The 27,606-nt window shown below is 35.6% G+C and overlaps 1 long non-coding RNA gene across 1 annotated transcript in view; it reads left to right on the top strand.

The window, feature by feature from the left end:
- LOC150059148 (uncharacterized) overlaps positions 1–27,606 on the top strand; it is an 84,855-nt gene that overhangs the window by 31,733 nt on the left and 25,516 nt on the right. The window contains exon 2 of the long non-coding RNA XR_016536595.1: positions 307–378. This is a non-coding gene — a long non-coding RNA (uncharacterized LOC150059148). The remainder of the gene's footprint in view (positions 1–306; positions 379–27,606) is intronic.

The following is a 27,606-nucleotide window of genomic DNA, read 5'->3' as shown; positions in this document are numbered from 1 at the left end:
ATCTGGATTGGTTCTACATCTTTGCTATGGTAAATAGTGGTGCAAGGAACATACTTGTGGTAGCAGTTTTAGTAAGTCCTTGTTTCTGGACATTTTGGGTAAATGTAAGCACTGATTTTGCCAATTAGTTACTTGGTGGATACTTCCATTTTGCTGGAAGTAGATTATACTGGTTTGTCTCTTCACATATGTATTTATGTTTCACTGTTTAGACTAATTTTAAGGACTGCTCATGATAGCTATGTACTTTAGGACTTAAGCTACCTTGCCAACCATGTTGCACTTATTTAACTTTATTTACTTTAGGAAGTGTCTGCTCACTACTTCTTCAAAATCAAACTATTCTTGCCTGTATTTCATAAGAAGCTTGAATTAAAGGTATGTGTTAATATTTTCTTTCTATTTTGTAGCATTAGTGATTATATAGGCAATTGGGGGAAGGTCAAGTAAGTTTACCATGTGGCTAGTGGTACAAGGAATTTCATTAAACATATAATAAATCTTCCATTTAGCAAATGTTAAGTATCTCACGCATGCTGAAAAATTGATTGCATGTGAACTTAATATATTGTAAATAATTAATATGCAATTTTGACCCAAAGAAAGTTATAATGAAAGTATGAAATCAGTAAGTTGGAAATGGTCACAAAGAGATGCCCAACAAGGATATAAACACCTAGAAAAAATAATATTCTTGAATCACATAACTAGATTCAAAATATGGATTAAAAAAATAAGCACAATAGTTTCTAACTGCCAGTTGATCGAAGTGATAAAATGTAAATAAATGTAAAATGTAATTATCTAAGGATAATTAAAAGTGAAAATATAAAAGCCAAGTTCATGGAGTGTGATTAAGTATATCCAAGGCCAGAACCTACTTACTGCTTTATCTTTGTACCTACAGATCATCCACTCCTTATCAATCTCAATTTCTGATAACCATCATTCTCCTCTCAGCTTCTACTTATGAGCAAGATCATGTGGAACTTGCTGTCTTTCCATAGCATGATTTCACTTAGCCTACTTATTTCTAGTCCCATCCATATTGTCACTAATTGCATGATTTCATTCTTTTTATATACCATAATGATATTCCAATATGGATAATACACCATATTCTTTTGATACATTCCTCAAAGCTGGTCAGCATTTTAGATTGTACCCATTTTGTGCCTTTAGCATATATTGCTTTAATGAATGTAAGAATGCAACTTAATGGTATCTAATGTTGTCTTGGTCAGAAACTTTATTGCTGTGACAAACATTTGATAAAAAGAGTTTATAGGAAGAGAATTTGGCTCATTTGTTTCAGTGATTAGTAGACTGGCTCCATTACTGTGAGGTTGAGGTGGGGCAGAATGAAATATTTTGAATAAAGGAGCTTACCTATCTCATGAAAGCCAAAAACAAAATGAATGATTGGGTTTTGTTTTTCCTTTCTTTTTTTTTTTTTTGCCAGTCCTGGGAACTGAACTCAGAGCCTGAGCAAGAGCTCTACCACTTCAGCCACAATAACCACTTCTTGCTATATATATATATATATATATATATATATATATATATATATATATATATATATATATATAGTGTTGAGGAATGGAACCCAGGGCTAGGCAAGCACTCTACCACTTAGCCAAACTCCCAACCTGAATGAATGCTTTTGGCATGGAGCTTTCTGCTCTCTCCATTTTCATTTCTTCTGGGGTCCTGCATACTTCATGGTTTATTCAGGACATGTATCTATCCATTTACTCAATCTTTCTTAGATACATGTTCACAGATACACTGAGAAATATACATTGCTAATCTCCTACCTTTCTCTAAATCTAATCAACTGACAGGAATAATCCTCAAAAGATATAATATAATGAATAATTTATCTGAGTTTAGCCTACATAGATATTATTTATATACTATGTATGTAATATAGATGATAGCCATTTATGGAAAAATGTAAGAAAATGACAAAATATATTTGTTTCAATACAAGGGGTATTTATACTAGGCTGTATGAAAACAAGATAGAGAAGTATTTGAGTAATAATGTCAACTCATTTTTAGAGTCACAAAGTCAACCTCAGCCAAAGTTTTAAATTTGTGGAGATTAGCAATGAGAAAATCTGGTCAAAATATTAAAAAAATGCCTTTAATATCCAAGAATAAAATATGAGATTTAATATCTTATCAACATGGATATATATTTTTTTATTTTTATTTTTGCCAGTGTTGGGCTTGAGCTCAGGGCCTGAGCACTATCCTTGGACTTTCTCAAGGCTAGAGCTCTACCACTTGAGCCTCAGCACCACTTTTGGCTTTTTTCTATGTATGTGGTACCGAGGAATCGAACCTGGGTCTTCGTGCATGCAAAGCAAGCACTCTGCCACTAGGCCAAACTCCCAGCCCCACATGGATGTATTATTGAGAGTGTATTACAAGCTTAGGAAAATTAAGATCAAACTGTAAAGTTAGTTTGAAAAGAAGAGAAAGTATTCATGTAAGAGCTCCCCAACCCATTGTGGAAGGCTAACAATGATAAAGCAGCTCAGCCATCTTTGCCCTTCTAGGGAGGGGCAAGCTTATTCCCCACCCATGGGGAAGAATATCCACCTGGTTTGGGGGCGGGGGCTGCGTTGTGTGGAGACCAGCCAATTTCAACTAAGGTGATAGGTTAATTCAAACAGGAGGCTGTAACTCTATTGGCTACCTGTGTGTGGCTGGAGCTGGCTATACGGTTCCTCTGTGTATGTAACAATCCCATTGGCCCTCTGTGTGCAGCCAGGCTTGACCTCACGGTTTTTGCCCTTAAAAATCCAGTGTGAGAACGGTTTGTGGTCACAGTGTCAGCTCCCAAGTCTCCACTGTGTCCCTGGTCAGTCAGTTCACTATCTACTTCCCCAATAAATTCACCTTCTTATATGAGACTGTCTCTGTGTGGTGGAGTCTGGTGGGACATCAAATCCCAACTTGGAGGGATGCGGAATCCCCTCCCCCTGACCCCATAACACTTTCCATCTATCTCTCTATTATTTCTCTATTGACTATATTTCCTTTAGCTCACTGAAAACAACAGAACAAAACAAAACAACAAAAGAACCTGAAAATGCAAATTCAGGCCTGGAGTATGGCTCAACTGGTGGAACACTAGCCTTGAAAAAGCTCAAGGACAATGCCCAGAGCCTGACTGGGCATTTTTTTTTCCAGGACTGGAAAAAAAGTCAATTTATTATCTCAATAACCTTAATTATAGAATATTAATTTGAACCTGTATTTTGTGTATAAATCTTGCATTTTCTTTTGGATTAAATATAAATATTTGTGAATTCATGCCTGTGAATGTGTGTGTGTGTGTGCATGAGTGTTTTTGTATGTGTGTGTTTGGATGTCTCTGTTAAATATTTAATAGGAATATTGACAGCTATTTTTCCCTCTACACTTAAATTTTCACTTGTATCTGAAAAACTTCAAGGTGGATTGTGTATGTACTGACTCATAAAAGCAGAATAAATCAGTCTTGAATGTTCAGCCAACACTTGACAATTTTTCATCATATTATTTTTAAATATAATCACTTAGTAGGCCTCAGAGGAATGGCTATTCGTTTACTTAATTGGCTTATGTAGGAAGCAAACAAAAAGCGGGTGGTAACAGGAAAGTATTTTACATAATTCAGGGGAAAGCTTTGTGAAGAAAAGGAAAAAAAAAAAGAAAAAGGAAAAAGCCCTTCAAGAGATCATTTATTTCACATTGGGAAACCAATTATCCCCAGAGCAGAACTCTTACATCAGAGCCAAGAAAAAACTACAAAACAAGCAAATAAATGGAGATTTGTTGAATCCATATTATGTACTAGGAATTAATCTCAAGGATCATATATGTATTTTTTTAATATTTAAAGTATGCTACTGCCTCGATGGGAAGGAGAGATGATCTTTCTTCAATATTTATTACTAGCCTTCAATAGTAATATACTGCTTAAGGAAACTGAATATCAAAGTAGTTTTCAATATGTATCCTTTAAGAAGGAGGGGATATATATATATATGTGTGTGTGTGTGTGTGTATATATATATATATATATATATATGTTCCAAATGTAGTTACTTTTGTATTTTACCAATCATATTTTGGTTTTAGTGTTTGATATTTGGATCATTTAGAGATAGAAAATGCATATTATTTGGAAATGTGCATTGATAACTGAATCTGAATTTGTTTGGGATTTTGAGAAATACTATCTTCCTAGGACAAAGTTAATTTTCATTCCAACAATGGAGAAAGAATATAAGTAGTCCATGTTTTTGTGTAGAAAGGTTTTAAAAGTTGTATTTCATTTTAATGCTTATTTCAGGAATGTGGACTTGCTGAGTTTCAAGGGACAAAACAAAGAAACACTGGTCAATATCTCTACCTTTTAGGGTCGCGAATTCAAATCCAGCATTCTTAAACTCACAGAACCACTAACATTTTGGCTCAACACTTGGATATCCCCAGATGGTACTTGTTACTGAATTTGTAGTTGCCTGGGTCCTGTATGTGCACTATTTAGGGGCAATGAAAACCTTTGGGTTCCAAATTCACAAAGTAACAATATGAGATTAAACCATAAGGGGGAAAAAGACAAAAGAAATAACTTCCGATATTATAGTAAGAACAACAATCATAAAAATAAACCTCTTGTTTCCATATCTTGGAGTCCATTCCACTTATTTGAAATAAGGGGAAAACCAGTTGATTAGGAGGAGATGGGGGGGGGGGTGAGAGAAAAACAGGATCAAGAAGTAATGTACCCACTACCTTACAAATATAGCTGTAAGCCCTGTGTGAATCACCCTGTCAATAAAATACAATTAAAAATGAAAAGAAAACCTTTGAACTTTTGGTGTTGATGTTTATTCTCCTTTATATATTTCTTTTGAATAAAAAGAGGTGCCCATTCATATTTCTCTGTTGATAAGTTTACTTGGTAGCATTGTTTATTATTTTCAGATTTCTTTCATTCTGTAAGGACAAAGGGATTGAAAAGAACAAATAGTGTCCTTGATTTCAGAAAACATATAAAATTTAATAAGAGAAATATGGCGTACGTCATGTTTTAAAATATAGAACAGTTTTCTAGAAAGCATAAGGCCCTGACTTTAATCCCGCCTTCAGATAAGAAACTAAAAATACTTTAAAGGAATTATAAAAAGGTTTATTTTATTCCTTAAAAATCTGTATCACCTGAACAACTAGTAACTAAGGCATATTGAAACAATCCAGCAGAAAAGATCTATTCTGCCAATAATGGAAAGCCTGGAGAAGCAAAACAGAGGTGATGGCATTTCACTGGAAGCTTAAAAATTTCAGTTAGCTTTTTGCCTAATTGCCTATCTCCTTATCTGTTTATCAATTCAATCAGTGTAATGGACTATGCAAAAACTATTGAATGTCTTCTTCAACTATGTTAAAAACAAGTTTGAAGACATGTGAGTGAGAAAATACCTCTGAAACTACTGCTAGTTCAAGGATGAGTAATAGAATGAAGCTTGTTATTTTAATTAAAATCTAATTCTGCAGAGACACTTGGTTAGTTGTTTGGTTGGTTTTTGTTTTCTTGTGTTTTGAGAGTTCGGGGCCTTTAGCTTTGGCAATAGGTACTGTTTCTGAGCTCCTTTATTCTGTAGCAATTGAGCTGCCACTTTTATTAATTGGAGCTAAGAGTCTCATGGATTTTTGCTGCTTATGCTGGCTTCGAAGCTTGATCCACAGACTTCAGCCTCCTGAGGAGTAAGGTTGAGACAGTGCCTAGGACCACACATCTCCAGTAAAAGCAGGAAAAAGGATGAATCGATGCAACAATAATACTAACTTGACAACACTGGGCTGGCACATATTATTTTTTTCAAAAGTTTTATTGTTATTGTAAAGATGATACGCAGAGGAGTTACTATTTCCTAAGTCAGGCAATGGGTACATTTCGTTTTGGACAATATCATCCCTTCCTTCACTCTGCCAGTTTTACACGCCCATTCCCATCCACAAATTGCATAGTTCACTTTCAACACAGTGACAAGTGTAAAGGTATATATTTTGGCACAAGTTATTTTAAACAATGTCTATTTAAATCACTTTTCTATTTCTGCTACTTTTATTAGAGTATATTTTACTCATTTTCTTTTTTTTTAGTTTTGTTATTTTATTTTTCCCATATATTTTATTGTAATTAATACTAGGGTTATTTTCACCAGATAGAAGGTGCATTACTTCACATTCATTGATACCATTTCTCATGGTCCCCATTTCCCTCCCTGCACTCCCGCCCCCATCTTGTTTTCCCCCCTTCCCTATCCGATTTCAAATAACCAAATGCACATATATACAATATATCAGATAACAAGGTGAAATACTGTAACAATATGAGATAACCAAGGGACAGCAAAAGAGATGAGAGATAACATAGTACATCGAGGACAACAATCACTCTTTATATCACATTTGTTTTTATATCCTAAAGGTCCTTTCATTTAGTATCATCCTACAAGGCCTTATGTATCTAGGGTTTTGTATCTAGGTTTTGTTCTATTGTAAATCTCTGCTATGAGAGCCCAGGGTTTCTACTGATTATGACAAATGAGGGAAACAATTCAGTTCTGACTGATTTTTTCTAAGTCTTTCCATTTCCTTACAAATGGGGCAATGTCTTTCTTTCTGACAGAAATTCCATTGTGTATAAATACCACTTCTTGTTGATCCAATCATCAACTGAGGGGCATCTGAGTTGGTTCCATATCTTTGCTGTGGTAAATAGTGCTGCAATGAACATCGTTGTGCTAGTGGTTAGAGTATGTCCTTGTTTCTGGATGATTGGGTAAATGCCAAGTAGTGGAATTGCTGGGTCATAGGGGAGCTCTATGTTTAGTTTTTTGAGGAACTGCCATACTGTTTTCCATAGTGGTTGAACAAGTTTGCACTCTCACCAACAGTGTAGTAGTGATCCCTCCTGGCCACATCTCCTCCAGCATTTGCTGTTATTGGTACATGTTGGAATTTAGGAAAGAAAAGTTGTGTACCTATAACATTTTCAATTGTTGTTTGCTATTCAATTCAATAACAAAGCTCACAGGACAAAAAAAATACATTGAAAGAGTAAAGATATTTGAAAATAAAATCTTTTTACAGAGTTTCACATGATATAAATAATTGATTTCTGAGCTGTGATTCTAGAAGCCAGTTTCCATAATTGAGCTATGTGTTCATTCCTTAATCTAAAGATCACTTTTATGTGGCTTGATATTTTGCTTGATCAAGCACCGAAAATATAGCAAATGAAATGAAGGATATTAGAAAGGCTTTCTCAGTTCAATGTAAGTAGAGATATACATTTTTCATTTCGTTTTCAATTTTATCCTGCCTACTCTCTTTATCTATTATCTATCTATCTATCTATCTATCTTTCTATCTATCTATCTACATTATGTTTATATATCTATAACATCTCTATCGCCCTGCCCTGTTTCTAAATCTTTCTATATTTATTTCTGTATCTATAGTTATAGGTCTATGTCCATTTTTAAATCTTAATGGCTACCTGTGTAACTATATCTTTATCTTTGCATCATCTCTATCTCCATAACATAAAGTTTACTGGATGTTAATTCAGCCCTCTTGTAGCCATTCTTCACTATAAAATAATTTTCCCATTGTCTTCAAGCAGTCTGGCTGTTAGAAATATTCATAAGGAGGCCAGAATTTGTTTAATTGTTTGAATCTTGAAGAAGTCCCTTGCTGTGTTTTAAACTAATAGCATTTATTTTAATGCTGCTACACAAATCAGATATGAATAATTTTGTGTTTGTTTACCCCCCCACTTGTTTTTAAATATGAGATTTTTAAACTTGAGATCAGAAATCAACATGCTTTCTTTAACTAAGTAATATTTTATATATGGGACATAATCATCATTTTCCTTCCATATCTTCAGTATACTTAATATTCAAAAAATCCTAGAATCCTTTACCTCTGCTCTTTCTTTTCAGGGACAGCATAGTCAAAAGGTGATTTGAGAGTGATGACAATAAAGGCTTACCTCTACTCTTACAAATGAAGAGCAGTCCAAAATGGTTTTGATTTATTAAAATGAAATCATATTTATTTATATGTTTCTAAATTTTAATTCATTTTAAGATAAAATGTATTTTAATTCAAGTAAAACTTGATGAATTATAGATATTTTATAGGATAAGAATAGTGTAGAACACCATAAATACAGAAAAATAATATTCTGTGTATGTTGAATATTTTTCTCAAGTAGCAGTATAGTTGCTAATGATAAAAATAAAATTTAGTTGTAGAAACAAGTGTTACGTCATCATTATCATTATTTATTATTATTATTATTATTATTATTTATTATGTGTCATGGGGCTTGAATTCTGAGCCTGGATGCTGTTTCCGAGCTCTTCAGCTCAAGGCTAGCACTGTATCCCTTGAGCCACAGTGCCACTTCCAGTTTTCTGGTGATTAAATTGGAGATACGAATCTCATGGAATTTTTTGCCAAGGCTGGCTTTGATCAGCAATCCTCAGATTTCAGCCTCCTGAGTAACTAGGGTTACAGACATGAGCCACCAGCACCTGGCAGTATGTTGCATTATTTAGTAGAATTTTATAACTACTCTACTTTACCCCTTGCCTAGGTTTATTTAAATTTAATTTTAAATTTGGGAAATGTAAACACTTTAGCTTTGACATAGAAATGGCATTGTTAATTTTCAGTTCATTTAAAGAAAACAAATCTGCAATATATTGCACATTTAAAATATACAGTCTTTCCTAATAGTGATGTAAAGTTTTATCTCTTTTCAGAATACTAGATTAACTTGACACATTTTGTTAAATCAAATGTTTAGGAGGCATCATTCAATTTCCAATTGAAAGGAAAATCCCCCAAATTCCTCAAATGTCTTGTTAAAATTACGGCTTCAATCACTGCATTTGCTCCTTACTTGAACATTGTCAACAAAATGACTATAAGTCAGAAACAATCCTGTTTAATTCATCATCAGAAGATAAGCAATATGTTTAAACACTGGAGTAATTAATATATTGTCTGTGATTTACAATACCTTGAGTAAAATCTATATGAGAAATAGATAAAATATTTCTTGGAGAGTTTCTCAATATCACTATGCTATCATCCTGCAGTTAATACAATTGATATTTCATATATTAGGAAAAAATGTTAACAAATGTTAAACTCCCCAATGATATTCACATGAGAAGGACTCTAGATGACTTAATCCCCACATGTCACAATTCTCTCCCTTCCAGTATGACAGAATATTTATAAAAATAACTAACACTGGTTTTGGACTTCTATATCCAAACATTTTATATTATTAAATGCTTATGATATATACCAACCTGATAATAACTGTTTAAGTAAATTAATTCATTAATTTAGATAGCTCATGTAACTGAGTAACTTCTTCCAACCTAAGATTCATTAAAGAATATTTTAAGTAAAAAAAAAGAATATTTTAAGTAAGGTAATAAATTCATTGATTTGTTTTGCTCAAACTATGATTCCAACTATAAAATATATTCTAAACATTTAACTTATCAATTAAATGTAATTGATTGCTTTGGACAAGAATAAATTTATTTAGTACAATAATATATTCTTATATATTTATTTGAATAATATGGATTGGGAATTAATTCAAAGCCATTTACTTTAAAGAGAATCATCACTAAATTTAAGATATTTTGTTCTGATTATAGCTGTAACATGATGGTTATCAATGAAAGCCAGATAATTTTTTTTCACTTTATTTAGTTTCATGTGGCTCGTGGTTATATTAGCAACCATCTTAAGAAAAAAGTCATATATTAATGGATAATTCTTTATTACAGTTATTTCAAAATTAATTTTATGTATTTTAAGTTTTTGTCACTTTTTCTTACAAACATACCATTGTAGATGCTTTTAAAATCATATGATTGCAATCCATGAGATGTTAAAAATGATTCAAATGGAAAAGCAAATTGAACATTGTCATCAAGTATTTACAAAAAAGAATTACTACAAGAATATTTTTGCTATAGATTTTTTCTTGCAGCTTTATGAAAATACATAAAATTCACTGGAGTATAATTCCTAAGATATCTGGAAAATTTATTTAGTTATCTTTCTTTTTAACTATTGAATTATAAATTAATAATTTTTGAAAGTATGTTCCCAAAAGCTTGTAAGAAAAAAAGAAACTTCTGTTATAATAATCTCTATGAATTCTCTCTTGAAGATGTTCCACATTTTACTCATGTACAAGACAGAAGAAAAAATTAGAATCCAATAAGTCTATTTTTAGTATTTGCGGTATTACTGTTTTTTCCTTTCTTTTGCTTGTTTTGGTGTTCATGTAGATTATATTATTATTTTGTGCACATGTTAGTTGGAACACAATAAATTATGAACCTGGAACTAATTCATTTGGATTACATGCACATATTCTTTGTCATTATTTAAATCCTTAGTAATACTTTATCATAGAAGAAATCATGCTATGAAGGTGCTACAGCCAAAATGAAAATCCAGTATGTAAAGTAGGAAAAAACACCTTAAAGCAGCAGGAGGAAAGCACTGTAGATAGCATATTTTAGTTTCCAGATGATCTTAAATGGCAGAAATGTTAAATCAATGAAGAATAATACCAATAATAAGAAGCCAGTAAAAACTTCACATTTAAATTTCTCTGGATGTATGATCTTCCCTGTGGTTTTCCACTTAGTTTATTAGTTTATTATTATCTAACAGCTGGACATCTTTCCAAGTTCAATTTTGTGAAGGCTTGAAACACTCTTTATCTTCTAGGACCATGGGACTATGTTATGAAACTCAGATATTAATATTTTTATATTGATCCTCTTTTGTAAATTAAATCACATACAAACTAAACTAAGCAAGTTCATTAATTAAGCAATTTTAAAGCATTGTCAAAAAAGTACTTTGGAAAAGACACTTTTGTGATAAACTGTAGGTAATGCAATTTCAGGTGTGTTTTACTAAGTTTTGTCTTAAAATAACAGAACTTTACATCCACTAATCTTTAAAGGGCATGCTATCTACATTTAGAGCTGGCATTGCTAATACTAATTGGAACTAATATTGCTCCCATAAGAGTCGGTTGGATCTAATAACAATAGGCAAAACACCTTTCAATTTCTTTCACTATCATTTTTAGTTTACATTGTACAGATGATTCACTCACACAGTTAAATGTATTACTGGATTTGAATTGATAATATAAATTGAATTGTTTTATTAAATTTTAAAAAGTTGATTTTATATTTGGAATTTTCGTTGAATATGGTTAGTAGTTCTAAAAATTTTTTGGTGGGGGATATGATTTGCAGATTCTAGGAAATAATTTGCAGATTCTAGGAAATATATATATATATATATATATATATAGAAAGAAATCATGCTTAAAAAGAAGAAGGTACATCCAGGCACTGATGTCTCACACCTGTAATCCTAGCTATTCAGGAGGCTGATATCTAAAGATTGCAGTTCAGAGCCAGCCAGGGTATGGAAAGGCCTTGAGACTCTTATCTCCAATTAATCACCAAAAAACCAGAGGTGTCACTGTGGCTAAAGTGATAGAGTGATAGCCTTGAGCTGAAGATCTCAGGGACAGTTCCCAGGCCCAGAGTCCAGGCCCCATGGCAGAACAAAACAAAACAATTAATATGTGGCTATCTTTAAAATGTGGCTATTAGATCCAAACAGTACAAGAACGAGGACTCAAGATTTGCATACCCAATGCTATGGACATGGTATTGGAAATATAAACATAACTACATAGACATAAAAACCTATGACTCTATAGACATAATGTTTTATTTCATAAATTAATATGTATCTATGATATACAAATCCTTAGCCTAATTTTAATTATGTTCTAATATCTAAGTGCCAGTGATTGTATATAGAGATTCCCTTCTTGAACACTTGTTTGTTAAATACATCATTTGAAATATGATATAAAAATCAATAAATTATTTAATAAAAACAAAACACAAATAGAAATATTACAATAGTACATGAAGATCTCCAAATACACCAAATAATCCATCAAGAATTTTTTTCTCTTTTTCTTTTTTTTTTTTGCATTTTTTATTGTAATTAGTAAAAGGGTTACATGATATTTGCCAGATAGAAGGTACATTAATTCACGTACATTGATACCCTTTCACATGTCTTGGTACCCATTTCCCTCCCCCCCCACACCCCCCACCCGTCTTGGTTTTCACCCCTTCCCTATCAAATTTCAAATAACCAAATACAAATAAATTCAATATATCAGATAACAAAGTGAGATACTATAACAATATGAGATAACTGAGGGACAGCAAAGGAGATGAGAGACAACATAGTACATTAAGGACAACAATCATTCATTATATGAGGGTTGATTTTATAGCCTGCTACTCTTCCAAAGCTTTGAATCAGCTCAAGGAGCATGGGAGTAGAGTCTATACGATTCTTTGAATACAGAATCATGTCATCTGCAAAGAGGGATAGTTTTATTTCCTCTTTCCCTACTTGGATCCCCTTTATGCTTGCTTCTTGCCTTATTGCACTGGCTAGGAATTCTAGTACTATGTTAAAGAGTAGTGGAGAGAGTGGGCATCCTTGTCTCGTTCCTGATTTTAGAGGGAATGGCTTTAGCTTTTCACCATTAAGTGTAATAGTAGCAGTGGGTTTCTCATACACAGCCTTTATTACATTGTGGAATGTTCCATGGATTCCTAGTTTCTCCAGAGCTTTTAACATAAAGGGGTGTTGGATCTTGTCAAATGCCTTTTCCACATCTATTGAGACAATCAGGTGATTTTTGTCCTTGCTCCTGTTGATGTGTTGAATTATATTAATTGATTTGCGTATGTTGAACCAGCTTTGCCTCCCCGTGATGAATCCAGTTTGATCATAGTGTATAATTTTTTTGATGAGTTGTTGTAGACGGTTGGCCAGTATTTTGTTGAGAAGTTTTGCATCAATGTTCATCAAAGATATAGGTCTATAGTTCTCTTTCTTTGATGAATCTCTGTCTGGTTTGGGGATGAGGGTTATACTGGCTTCATAGAATAAGTTTGGTAAGGAACCTTCATTTTCAATTTCGTTGAAGAGCTTGAGGAGTATTGGTGTGAGCTCTGCTTTGAAGACCTTGTAGAATTCAGCTGTGAATCCATCTGGCCCTGGGCTTTTCTTAGGTGGGAGTTCTCTAATTGCCATTTCTATTTCAGAGCTTGAAATAGGCCTGTTGAGTTGGCTTAGTTCTTCTTCGTTCAGTGTGGGTATGTTAATATTGGCTAGGAATTCATCCGTTTCATCTAGATTCTCAAATTTGTTGGCGTAAAGGTTTGAGAAGTATTCCCTCATGATATTCTGGATCTTGGTAATTTCTGTCGTGATATTGCCATTTTTATCTGCGATTTTGTTTATTTCTATATGCTCTCTTCTTTTTTTGGTAAGATTTGCTAAGGGCTTGTCAATTTTGTTAATTCTTTCAAAGAACCAACTCCTTGTTTTGTTGATTCTTTCTATAGTTTTTTTTTGGATTCCAAATCATTTAATTCTGCTTTGATTTTAATAATTTGCTTTCTTCTACTGGGATTAGGGTTGATTTCTTGCTCTTTTTCCAGGAGCTTAAGGTGAGACATTAACTTGTTGGTTTGCAATTTTTCCAACTGGATGTTGTAGGCACTCAGCACTAGAAATTTTCCTCTGAGTACTGCCTTTGCTGTGTCCCAAAGGAGTTGGTATTTTGTGTGCTCCTTACTGTTAAATTTCATAAACTGTTGGATTTCTGTTCTGATCTCTTCGATGACCCATTGGTGATTCAACAATGTGTTGTTCAGTCTCCATGAGTTACAGGGTTTTCGTTGGTGGAGATGTGTGTTCAGTTCCAGTTTGATGCCTTTGTGGTCAGAGAGTGTGCATGGAATAATTTCGGTGTTTCTGACTCTGTCCAGGTTTGTTTTATGGCCTAAGATGTGATCTATTTTGGAAAATGTTCCATGTGCTGCTGAGAAAAATGTATATTGTGTTGTTTCTGGGTGGAATATTCTGCAGATGTCTGTTAGATCTAGTTGGTCTATATAGTTGTTCACTTCTAAGGTTTCTCTGTTGAGTTTTTGCCTTGTTGATCTGTCCATAGGTGAGAGTGGTGTGTTAAAGTCACCGACAATCACTGTATTTCGATCTATGTATGGTTTCAGTGTAAGTAAAGTTTGCTTGATGAAGTTTGGAGCTCCGGGATTGGGTGTGTAAATATTTAGGATCGTTATGTCTTCCTGGAGGAAAGATCCCTTTAGTAGTATGTAGTAACCTTCTTTGTCTTTTCTTACTAATTTTAGTTTGAAGTCTATTTTATCTGATATGAGGATGGCAACTCCAGCCTGTTTATGGGGGCCGTTAGCTTGATAGAGTTTATTCCAACCTCTCACTTTCAAAAGATGATGGTTTTTTGGGGTAAGATGTGTCTCTTGTAGATAGCAGAACGATGTCTCTTGCTTTTTGATCCAACTAAACAGCCTATGCCATTTAATTGGAGAGTTAAGTCCATTGATATTGAGAGTTAGGATTGAGAGATATTTATTAGGTCCTACCATTTTTAAAAGCTTTTATTTGGGCCTGTATCTTGACAGTTCTTGTGGTCCTTAGATGGTATGCTGTTTAGGTACCATTTCTTTCCCTATATTGCTTTTATTTTGGTTTTCTATGTATAGAACCTCTTTGAGAATTCTCTGTAGTGTTGGTTTTGTTGCGACATATTGTTGCAGCTTTTCCCTGGAATAGAATGTTTTTATTGTTCCCTCAGTTATGAATGAGAGCTTAGCTGGGTATAGTATTCTTGGTTGGTAGTTATTTGACTTAAGGGGATGACATACATGCTTCCAGCCACTTCTTGCTTGCATGATCTCTGCTGAGAAATCTGAGGTTATTCTGATTGGTTTGCCTTTATAGGTTACTGATCCCTTTTCCCTGGCTGCCTTTAGTATCTTTTCTTTGGTTTCTATTGATCCAGTTCGGATTACGATGTGGGGGTGGGATGTTCTTTTCTGGTCAGGTCTGTTTGGGGTTCTAAAAGCTTCTTGTATCTGGATGGGCCTGCCCTTCTGGATATTTGGGAAATTCTCTGAGATGATTCCCTGAAGTATATTTCCAATACCATTGACCTCTTTCTCCAGACCCTCCTCAATACCAATTAGCCTTAAATTAGGCTTCCTAATTGTATCTTGGACCTCCTGAAGCGCTCTCTCAGTTTTCCTAGATTTGGATTGACTCATTTTCTGTTCTTTCTCTATAATAACTAAATTATCTTCAGCCCTGGAAATTCTCTCCTCTGCATTGTCTAACCTGCTATCAAAGCTATCTACTTTATTTTTCATCTCCCTTGCTTCTAATTGCTCATTTTTGATGCCTTGCATCTCTTCTTTTAGATCATGTATGGATTTCTTTAGCTCCTTGATTTCCATTTGAGTGGTTAGCTCAGTAGCTTTATTTTCTTTGAACATTTGCTGGAGTTCGGTCACCTTTTTATTTGTGGATTCTATGAATTCATCCATCTTTCTTTGAAAAACCTTTATTATGGCCTCCTTTATGGCTTCTTCTTTTTCACTTATCACCTTGTTTATGGTTTCCTCTTGTTCAGCTATGGCTTCCTCCCTTATCTCTTTCTTTATATTTTCACATTTTTCATTAATGATGTTTATCAATTGCATTTGTATAGCACTTGGAAGACTCTCCTCTAGGTTTGCCAGTGACTGTTCCATTGTCTGTTTACATTGGGTCGGGGATGTTGTTTCTTGATTTGACATTTTTCTTGAGTTCCTTGTTCTGCCCATTTGAAAATGGGAGCAAGATTAATACTAAACACGATTATAGTTTTTCAGATATAACCAACCTAGACCTCTGTAGTTGGCAAACACTAGATGTTCCCAAGTTTTGATTGGTGTTATCACTCTTTCTTTTTGTGCAGTTACTGACCAGTCTAATACATCCACTGATAGGCGATTTATGCCCAAAACAATAAGCCTCTCAATCCAATCTCTGTTGTCTTTAAGTCCCTCTGAGCCTAGAGAATAATTAAACACCTAGATATACAGTATTGCTCAACAGCCATCAAGTGTAGATCCATGCAGTATAAGGGTTGAAAGACAAACAGAGGTCCAGTGATAGAAAAATAGAATGAGAGAGGTCAGGGGAGGTACAAGAGGATTAACGTAGGAGTGTAAGAATATTGTAGTAATGAAGAATAGGTATAGCGTAAGGATAACTGACCTAAGTTGGTAAGTAGGTAGCGTATTTGAGTACAAAGTTTGGAGAGTATTAGAATAAAACTTATGTGTTGCTGCACGACTAGCTCTTAGCCCAACCAGTGGCCTCACAGTGGACCATGGGATGGATCTGCAAGCTTCCGTCTGAGCACAGTTGGCAGACGTTTTCCTGTGCTGCTTCCAGGGGCGGCCCCAAGCCAAGGGTCTGGGGATTGAGAATTTCAGGGGCTCTCAGCAGGACCAGCAGGAGACCCCTCTGTTCCCAGGGGCGGGGCCCAGCTGGGGATGTGGGCTCCAAGGGCAGAGCCGCGCCTTTTTGGTTCTCAGAAGGGGAGATTGGCTGCTGGTCGGCCCTTCAGATCCCTGCTGTGTTTCCACTGCTTTGTCAGAGTCTGTGACTGTGGGGGGCCCCTCGGCGCTGTCTTGCTCAGGATTCCCAGCTGGAGGATGTCCCGCTCAAGAATTGAGGGGGGTCAGATTCTGGCTCCTATTTTCCTGCTCTCCCTACCCGCTGTTGTAAGGCAGGGTCCCAGTGCCCTCCACTCTCCAGATCCAGTGGCCTGGGAGAGGAGCCTGGTGGGCAGGTGGGAGCTGGGACAGCTCCGCCTCCCCTGGTGGGGTGCTGAGTCTTAGGGTCTGCCCGCTTGTCAGTCTCCAGTTAGAGGGCTGGGGGTTGAGCCCCTTGGGCGGATGGGAGTAGGGACAGTCCCGCCTCCCTTGGTGGGTTGCTTGGTCTTAGGTAGGCCGCCTGTCAATCTCCAGTCAATGGCCTGAGGGAGGGGGCTGTTGAGGGAAGGGACAGGATTCTAAATTCCTTGCCCCCCTGTTCCCGCCAGTCTTTCTCAAGCGGGGTGGGGGGGGTCTGAGTTAAATTCTATTGCTTGGCACCCGCTCTGCTTTCCCGATGTTTTTGGGGACGCGCTGTATTACTCACGCCTCTGCGTCTGTCTGCGGTGTTCCACGGTGGTGGGGAGTCTTTCACTCCCCTCGGGTCTCCGCCGCCGCCTGTGTTCTGTGTCTGGGTTCTGCTGCTTGCTGTTCTGGTTCCGCATCTGGGTTCCGCTGCTTCCTCTGTTCGCTGGCCCGGTTCTGTGCTGGTTTCTGCAGCCGTTGGGCTCCTGGCCTGGCGCCCTCCACTGCCGCCGCTTTTCGTGGCTTGGAGCCGGCGCCCGCCGCCACTTTCCCGGCGTGGAACCGGCACCCGCAGCCGCTTTTCGTGGCTTGGAACCGGGGCCAGCTGCCACTTTTCACGGCTTTCCGTGGCTTTCGCGGCTTGTATCAGGCGGCAAGAGATGGGGGAGGGGTCCTCGCATTCCGAATTCTTTGAGAAAGTTGGATGTGAGCTTTATCTGGATTTCTTTTCTGGTTTGAGTCCTTCTCGGTTGCTTTTTGAGTTTGTTGTTGTGGATTTCTTTAGGTAGTTGGCTCGTGGGACTCCCTGGTTCTCTCTTTTTGTGAGAGAGAGCTAGGCTGCGTCCCTATTGTCTCGGCACCATCTTCCTTCCTCCTTCTCTTTTTCTTTCTGGTTTTTCTATACTGTGTGATGAACATGAGCTTGCCCACTGCATGCATGCCCAAGTGCATTTGTTTTAATTTTGTTTGTGAGATTGAATTTTGAGAAATTTTCTCTTAGAAATTTTGCAATTTTTATCTTTAGAACAAGAGGAAAGTTTATTCCAGAGCCTCATATGCAAAGTTACTTGTCATAATAAAAGGATCAGAGAAAAATGATACCAGAAGTACACTGAATTCAGTATTATCACCACACAAAGATTTTATCTTTTCATCTGTTTGAGGTTTTACAATTATTTGCAAAGTTTAATTTTTTTAAATGAGTAGCTTGTTTATTATATAATAGGCATAGGAACACTTAGTTTCACATAGGCTCAAGCTCAGTTCTATTTTTGAGACTAAAAGTATGTTTTGAAAAAAATAAAAGAGCCCCCAAATTTTTGCAGAACTTATATGCTTACTTTGGACAGATGAATGCTTTTAACAAACATATGAAAAAGAATACTGCTCTTTCAGAAGTGACCTGCAAAGTCTTAACTCCTAGACTTTCAGAAAAATTGAATTGGCAAAAATGTTGAGGCAAAAGGTAGCAGTGGAAGTATGGATAGGGGTAAAGGGGACCCATTCAAAGTTCATTGTGTGCATGTATGGAAATATCACACAAACCTTGCAAAGTTTAATTTTAATTTTATTTTATTTACTTATTTTTGTGCTATTCCTGGGCCTTGAACTCAAAGTGTAAGAGTTATCACAGAGCTTTTTTGATGCAGGATAGCCTTTTGCTCAAATCCAGTGTTCTACTACTTGAGCAAAACCTCTACCTCCAAGAGAATGGTTAAGTGGGGGAAAAAGGGTTTTATGGGCTTTTTCTGCTTGGATTGTGTTTAAACTACAATTAGATCCAGCCTCCAGAGTATCTAGGATTACAAGCTTGAGCCACTAGAACCTATTCATCTTCTTTCCTTTCTTTCTTTTCTTTCTTTCTTTCTTTTTTCTTTCTCTCTTCTCTCTTTATAGCCTCCTTTCAGCTAGGAAAGAAATATGTCAAACATGATCTTTAAGATTATCATAATATTACAGATTAACATTCAACAAAATATTTGGACCTTTGGTAAAAAATTAGTATCAATAAGATGATATCAAAATATAAGCTTATTTAACATACATGAATATGTCATTCAATTTTTGTAAATTAGTTAACTGCATAAAGTTTATTACTTTGAACATAACATTACTGTTGGCATTCTGTGTAGTTTACTATTAAAAACCTAAAATGATATCAAAGGCTTTTTATCTCTGTGCAAAAAATAAATAAAGCAGAAAAATTGTTTAATGTTTTCTATTTTGGTACTTACTGCTACAAAAATAAGAAGATCTGACTCTAACAGGAATTTTGAAATGATATCTCTGCAATTATCGCATGGGCTTCAGTTACAGAATGTTCTGAATGAGTAGATCAACAAGGCTATCCACTACTCAGACTTAATCTTTCCCTCTGCTTTATATGTCCTGGCTTCCTATCAATAGAGCTGCAGCAGTTTTAGAGATCACTCCATGCACAGGAAGAAAATACTCCTTCTTCTAGACCCTTAATCTCACTGGCCAAGATTGAGCTACCAGTCTCTGAAGTAATTACTGTCATGTAAAATTATAATAGGATTGGACAAATGGGACATGTTACTGCAACTGTTTTAGAACTAACCCTTGGGCACAGTGTTGAGGAGGGGAAGGTTTGAGAGCTGAAGTGAGAGAATAAATGTTGTATAGACATCTTCATTATTCTGTTGTCTGTTGCTAATAATATATTTCCACTGATGAAATTCAAAATAAATCAAGTTTGTTTGGGCTAGTGGTCACAAATCCAGAACAAATGGGGTGCCTTTAGTGAAATTTTTTTTTCCTGTTGCTAAAGTTCCAAAGCAATGTAATGAATCACATGGTGATATATGTGCCTTCTGATCTCTCTCCTCTTATAAATGCATTAGGTTTTAGGCAATAAGCTATGTCACTAATGATCTTAACTAATTCTAACATGTTTCCTAAAGGCTCTAACGCTAAACATCATGGTAAAATCAAATGTTCACTCCATTTATTGTGGTTGTTGGTGGTGGTCTTGTTACTGATGTTTGAACTCAAGGACTTATGCTTACCAGGTAGATGAATCTACTCCTTGATTTGTGCTTCTTATCATTTTTCATTAGACATTTTCAGATGGGACCAACCTGAATGCAACCTTCCCTCTCTAAGCAGAGTGCACTGGTATATATTCTTATGCTACACTATTTGTTGAGTTAGGAAACTCGATGACTTCTTGCTTGAGCTAGCCTCAAAGCATAATTGTGTATCTCTACCTCATGAGTAACTGGGTACTCAGGTGTGTGCTGTTATTTTTCAACCTGTTAGTAGCTAGCAACTTCAGAAGCCTCAGCACAGAAGCTCAAAATCATATCTGAATCACGGCAGCACCGATGAGAGTCTCATATTGAAAGAAACTTTAATGAAAGTGCATTGCAGCTTAAAGTGAAGTAGTGCTAATAGATTGGGTAATTGTGTGTATTTTAAGTCAGTGACAGTATCTTTGAAAAAATAGTTGCTCACATCTCTTGAACAAATACAATGAGGATATAAGTCAGCATATGAAAATCATAAATGAGTACTGGAGTATTGTGTTTTAGAATGATCATCAATTAAATATCTGGAGTGATATTAAATTAATCTTTTTAACCTTTTTTCTCTCTATATATATTTTATTGTAATTAATAGAAGGGTTACATTATAATCACCAGATAGAATGTGCATTACTTCACAAACATTGATACTCTTTCTCATGTCTTGGTCCCTATTTCCCTCCCCCCTCCCCTGCCCTCTTTTTTAACCTTATATGAGTTATTTGGCACATTTCATTAGTACATAGCTGTTGCTCTCCAGCAACACCGGTATGAGAGGGACACCCATGGCCAGCCTATAGGGAGCCAAGCAGCGAGATGGCAAGTATTGATAACCCAGCCCTCCTCAAAACGGGGAAAAAATAACACTGAGCCAGGAGCTGTGTCAGCTGTGAAAACACAGCAGATCTCCTTTATTGCTGTCAGGCACATAGTTAAATCCTGTGGGGGAAAGAGGAAGTAGGAAAGGGAAAAGGAACCAATAGAAAAAGGCCATGGTACTATCACCAAGGGTCAGGGCAAACTTTCAGGTTTTGAAATACTGGGCGGGACTAGTGAAACGCGCACAGGCTGAGGATGTATGCTGGCTGTGGAGTTCAGTTGAGTCACATACCTCAAGAGAGGTATACAAGGAAGGCGAGGTATGCCTAGCCAAAGCCTTTAATGACTGCTGAGCCAGAATGGTGAACAGGCCCCAGAGATGGTGACCAGGCCCCAACACATAGCCAAAAACAAAAATAGGTTTATCCTAATCTTAGTGCATCAGTCACACTTGGCAGAATAATTTCTATAAAATATATATATATATATATACATACATATATATATATATATATGCCATGATAGCACAGTATCTCAAAATTCCAAATAATTTGAAACTCTGGAAAGAGTAATAAATCTGTAAGCAGAAAATCTCCTATAGATACACTGTAGGAAAAATACTAGCATATTTCCAACTAATATGCTTACTCTTTCTCATTGCATTTCCTTTCTCTTTCATAAAGTTGGTATTAACTAAATTTGATAGTAGCTGGATCCTGTGGGACCACTCCTCTTGCTTTTATTTACCTCCAATCATATTATGTCATAGTTCTTATAAAAATCGATTCATGGAATTGTACATGGGTGCATTTTCACACACAGATTTCTTGTGGTTACAGTTTTGTCTTCACATAATTTGAGTTTCGGATCATATTACAGCTCATCCTGGTAACCTAATCACACAAATGATTGCTCTTATTTCTTATCAGTTTCTACTTAGATGCTAGGTCATAAATACTTGCTAGTATTCTACTTCTTCTAGCTGCATCTAGAACTGATGAGATAATGCTGATAATTATTTCTTGGAATAGACTTAGTTTAACAGTATTCAAAACATATAATTATTCCTGCTCAGTTTCTCATATTTTTTCATTGAAGTTCAAAATCATAATCATGTTTTAACTTAATATGGATTTGTGAAACTTCAATCTTTCTTTTAAATATAACACATAAAACCTTTTATTGTGGATAATATGTAGTTTCTCTTAATATTTCATAACAGTATAATACTTTTCTATAGTAACTAAAATGATTTTTACTTTCTAAAATCCACATCTATCATCATTGTAGGTAAGATTGTGGAGAGCAATATTCTTTTAGAATGTACAGTTTTGTGAACAATAAGCCTAGGTTATCATGAAAACAAATTATCTCTTGAGCTAACACACCACCAAAGTTCCTAAACTTGACTTTAGAAATGTAACTGATTCCAAAGTAAAATGTATAAGATCACGAAAGCAAAGAAACAAATTACAGACACATTGACTTAAAATACAGGAAGAAACAGAGGTATCAGACAACAGAAGACTGAGCATTGCTAATATATGGAACTATAGCTCAAGTGGTAGTTCAGTAAAAAAGCAAAAGGAAGGGCACATAGATATATTTGTCTTTGACTCTGAAAGTAATTTTTAAGGCTGCACATTAGCTTTTAATGTTCTCAAAAAATGAGAATTGAACTAATCAGTTAAAAAGTAAAAGTAACTATCTACATATAGCTAAAATAATGATACTTGACTATCAAGTGTCATTTACCCTAGTTCAGGAATTTATTAGCAAGGTTTGGTCTGTTACTTGATTCAATATTGCACTTAAAGTATTAGTGAGTATAATTAGATAGAATAAAAATGAAAGAAAAAAATAGAGAAAAGGAAGATAAAGAGAAAAGGGTAAAGTGATAGAGAAAAGGAAAAGGGCAGGAAAAGGTGGAAAAGGAGAACAACAAGGGAAGGTGCAAATCGGAGGAAGGGGGTGAGGAGAAAAAGGGTTCCCTTTTCTAAATTAATCCAGGTTTTATGGGTCTGAGGTTCAAGTCACTGAGAAAGTAAAGGTAGAGATTTGTATTTGAACCTAGAATGAGAAACATTAACATAAGACGTAGGCTTGTAAACAAACTACAAAGTGAAAGCTAAAGAATCTCAAGAGTGAGCCGGGTGTGGTGGCTCACACCTGTAATCCTAGCTACTCAGGAGGATGAGATTTGGGAATCGAAGTTCAAAACCAGCCCTGGCACTAAAAAAGTGAGACTCGTATTTCCAATTAATCACTAGACAAGTGGGGGTGTGGCTCAAGAAGTAGGGTTGTAGCTTTCAGCTGTAGGGCTCAGGGACAGTGCTCAGGCCCAGAGTTGAAGTCTCATGACCGACAAAAAAAAAAAAAGAAAAGACAAGACCCCAAGGGAGTGTTCATACAGTAGAACAGTTACACGAAATGTCCTGAATTTATTCTCCAGTCCTGAAAAATAAATGAAATAACGTAAGTAATTAACTTCATTTCTAAATAGCTCTCATATGAAAAATATGGTAAACTGATGTTTTAATAATAAATACATTTGCAACACAAATTATGTACTACTTTCATTTTGATATTTTGATGAAAAAAATTCAACGTAAAATTAATAGTCTCCTCCTTTGCTCTTAGGCTGAATTCATATAATTTCAGCATCAATGACTTTCAGATCTGCTATTCCTAGCAAAAGTTCTTCTGTTTTAACACAGTGAAAGCTGGGAGAAGAGCTATATTCCCACTGAATGTAAAATATACCTTATCATAAGGTTTGTGTAATAGTTATTCATACCTCTCATATGATAGGATGCCAGCTCACCAAGTGATTTGGGAATTGAAACCAAGAACAGAAAAGGGTTGGTCTGTCAGATATATCACTTTTGTGTTTTTGTTGTTCCGTTTAACACCCTAGAATAAAAGATAATGTGGAACTCCCTTTGTAACTTTACACAGACAGACTCAAGAATTAAAAAGACATCACTAACTGTGGAAGATGTCTAATGGGGCCACAAGATTCTTAGCCAACATTATTTTCAAAAAGTAAAGTTGTCAAGAGATATGAAAATAGTTGTCAGATGGTATAATTTTTACTCATTATTTCCAAGTACTCATAAACATGCTATAATTATTTACTGAAATTATAATTTTGTGGAATATTGGATTTTTTACATTTATTTCTCCTTATCCTCAGAACTTTCTGCTCTGTTCTGTACATTAAGAAACTAGGAAATAGTGAATCATAGCCACAGGAGTTCAAATAAGTAGAGATATAAATGAGGAAGTAATGAGAACTAAACCAGTGGTAGGGATGGCACAGGAGTGAAAGTTTTGTTATACATAAAATTTTTGAAGGCTAACTGCCAGAAAATGGCATGAAAATTTAGTTTTTTAAATCATCATCACATACATTTTGAGCATTAATTTCAGAATATGCCATTCGGGAATTTCGGAATTACTTTTTACTTCAAATACTTAGTGCAGAGAATTCGTACTCCAAATAAAGAGTGTTTGTGATTATAAAAAGGAGTCAATCAAATTTATTTTCATTATGAGGAGTTACAAAACCTCACCTGGGACATCAGCAAACTAGAAGACTTGTAGCTACACTCTGTTCTATAATATGGCTGTTTCAGAAAAGGACAAAGAAGTAGCAGTTTGCTGGATATTGCATGATGATAATCTATTCAAAATCTGGAAAATTTGGAGTCTTATGTCCATAGCCTATGTACAAAATTCCACAAAGTCATGAAGAATCCAGCTTGCCTCTGTGTGTGTGTGTGTGTGTGTGTGTGTGTGTGTGTGTGTGTGAATTTTGCCTGTCCCTTCCACTTTTTTTTTTTTTAAAAACAAGGAACCTAGGCTTTTGAACTTAGATGCTCCTTTCAAAGTGAGTTTTTCCCCCATCATTCCACTCAGTTTAAACAGACACATCTAAAACTGTGCTTTTTCTGATTTTCTGTGTATCTACATTCAACTAAATGTGCCAAATTCTATTTGTCATCACTGTAGATAACCTTGGCTCAGGTCTGTGGCTTTTGTTTGGGGTTTTTCATGAAATTGCTCTTACACATCAGCTAGACAGTCACATTAACATAAAGATGAACAGAATTCCAGATCCAAGGTGGGATGAATGATTGAGATTATTCCTGACCAGTAGGCTTGGGAACAAAAAGGCGTCTGAAAGAGACAGAGTTAAACTGTAGGAAGATGGAAAGAACAAGACTATGTCCTAAAATATTTTTTTTTTTTTGCTAGTCCTGGGCCTTGAATTCAGGGCCTGAGAAATGTCTTTGGGCTTCTCAAGGCCTAGAGTTCTACCACTTGAGCCACAGTACCATGTCCAGCTTTTTCTATTATGTGGTTCCAAGTAATCAAACCTGTCTCAGTGCATACTAGGTAGGTAAGCACTCTATCAGTAGGCCAAACGCCCAGCCCCCTGAAAGAATTTTGACATATGCTATTGAGAAATCAAATGAAGTTAACATTACATATAATTTAAAAGACAGATTATTGCAGTCTCTCTGAAAGTAATACAACCAGATTCACAGGGGTAAATGAGCAAGGCAGTACAGAAAGCACTCGCTGACTCTAGCAAGGAAGCACAGTAAGCAGAGAACATTAACAAGGTTTGAAAAATGACATGGATATATTTTTGTTTTTTTAAATTGTATATTTTTGCTTCCAGAAAGTATAACATATGTATAATAATTATATACACAAACATATAACAAGTAAGGTTGAAGACAAAAGAAATTTTTATTTTTATACATTAGTGTTAGGAAATAAGTGCATTTCCATAAATTAAAAGTAAATTACTAGTGTATTTCTTTGGTTAGTGCAGGATAAGATCATCAGATTCAATAAAACTTAGTTCTTCAACTTATATTATCACTTTTTTCTAAAGCTACCAGCACTAGACTATAAACAATTTTTCAAAATTGTTTGCCTATGTTGAAGGGTTGTAATCTCAATAACCATTCTCCCGAGAGAAGTTACCTAAACAAATTTAGAGTCCTGTCACAGCATCTGCAAAATCTTTACATATGTATTCTTGATACAAATATTTTATTTATGTAAACACTAATCATAAAGCTCAAAGACTTATATTTTGTAATTTTAATCTTGATTTAATATGTGTGTTTTATTTTATAACATAAATTTCTACATTAATGTACTTTAAAAATATATACAGTAAAAAGATAGTGAACAAGTAAAACTACAATTAACATCTAACAGTTAAAAACTCAAATAAAAAGTTTGCTAAGAATTCATCTGAATTTCTAAAATGTAATGTTGCTGTAAATTTGTATGACAAATTATATATACATAGTATTTATACATAGAGTAACATAAGATGAAATTATATTTCTTACAAATGATATTGATGAAGTTTGCATAATTTGTCTAATAGCCACATCTTCAAAATGTTCTCTGAAAAGACAAACATTCATATATGCATTCATTCATTTATTTTTCTCATCAATTCTTCCCTGTGGGGCGTGTCACATCAAGGGTAAAAGGCCTACCTCGTGGCCCAGTGCTCACTTCCTGCTTTTGGAAATCCAACCATGCTGTCTCCTGGTTGGAAGGTTTGGCTGTGTTTTGTGAACCCATGGATAGGCCCCGCCGCCCTCTCTGACCGCACCTACCTCCCCCTGTCCTGCCTACTTTTATGCTGATAGACCCCTGCTTCTTACTTTAGCCCCTTGTATTTTCCCATTAAACAAGTTACTGCGATGACAGTCTCCAAGGCGCGTCTGTGTCTTCCCTCTGGAGAGGGAGGGCTGGGTGAAGGCAGTCAGCTGGCCCTAACCTTTCTAGGTCTCCTCTTAGTTGGGGCATGTTCTCTTTGCCCTTCCTGCTGGTCAGGAGGCAAGGAGTGCTAAAAACCCCGACACTTCCCAAAACTTATTATGAAAAAAATATATATATGAAGTTTCTTTGGCTTTTTTGGGGGGGAGGGGAGGTGGTTATAGTCCTTGAATTATGTCTAGGAGTTGTCCCTGAGCTTTTCAGCTCAAGACTACCAGCCCTATCCCTAGGCCTGGGCCTTGTCCCTGAGCTATTCAGCTCAAGGCTACACCCTATCCTTGAGTCAACCTTGCTTCCTGTTATCTAGGGGTTAATTGGAGATAAGAGTCTCAGGTCTTTTTGTGGCCCAGTCATTGTGACCTTGATCCTCAGATCTCACCCTCTGGAGTAGCTAGGGTTACAAGTTTAAGCCACCATGCCTTGCTGCATTTATGATATAACATATCATACTTTTGGATGTTTGAATAATTTAAACAAATTTTTAATTATTTTTGTTCTGAAACAACAATTTTACAAATTTATTTCATTATATAAGCATTTTGTGAAACCTATATTTCCCTAAATCTCTGATATAACAAATTTAGCAATAGATTATAATCATTTTATAAGATTAAAATTATTTTTTAGTTTATTATTGAATAACCCAACAACATAATTGTAATTTTATAGTAAAATATGAATTATAAGACTCATTTCAGTAGAGGTATAATGATTTTTTAAAAGATACCATAAAAGTAATACAGTTTAGGGCCCAGGAGAGTGACCTAGTGCTAGAGTACTTGCCCAGCATTCACAAAGCCCTGGATTCAAATCCTGGGTACCACATACACAGAGAAAGCTAGAAGTGGTGCTATGGCTCACGTGGTGGAGTGCTACCCTTGAGAAAGCCCAAGGACTCTGCACAGGCTCAGAGTTCAGGTTCCAAAATTGGCAAAACAAAATCAACAACAACAAAAAAACTAACA

Source organism: Megascapheus bottae, chromosome 9 (genome assembly GCF_031878675.1).
Source record: "Megascapheus bottae isolate mThoBot1 chromosome 9, mThoBot2.hap1, whole genome shotgun sequence".
NCBI lineage: Eukaryota > Metazoa > Chordata > Mammalia > Rodentia > Geomyidae > Megascapheus > Megascapheus bottae.
This window is presented reverse-complemented; position numbering and strand designations above follow the sequence as displayed.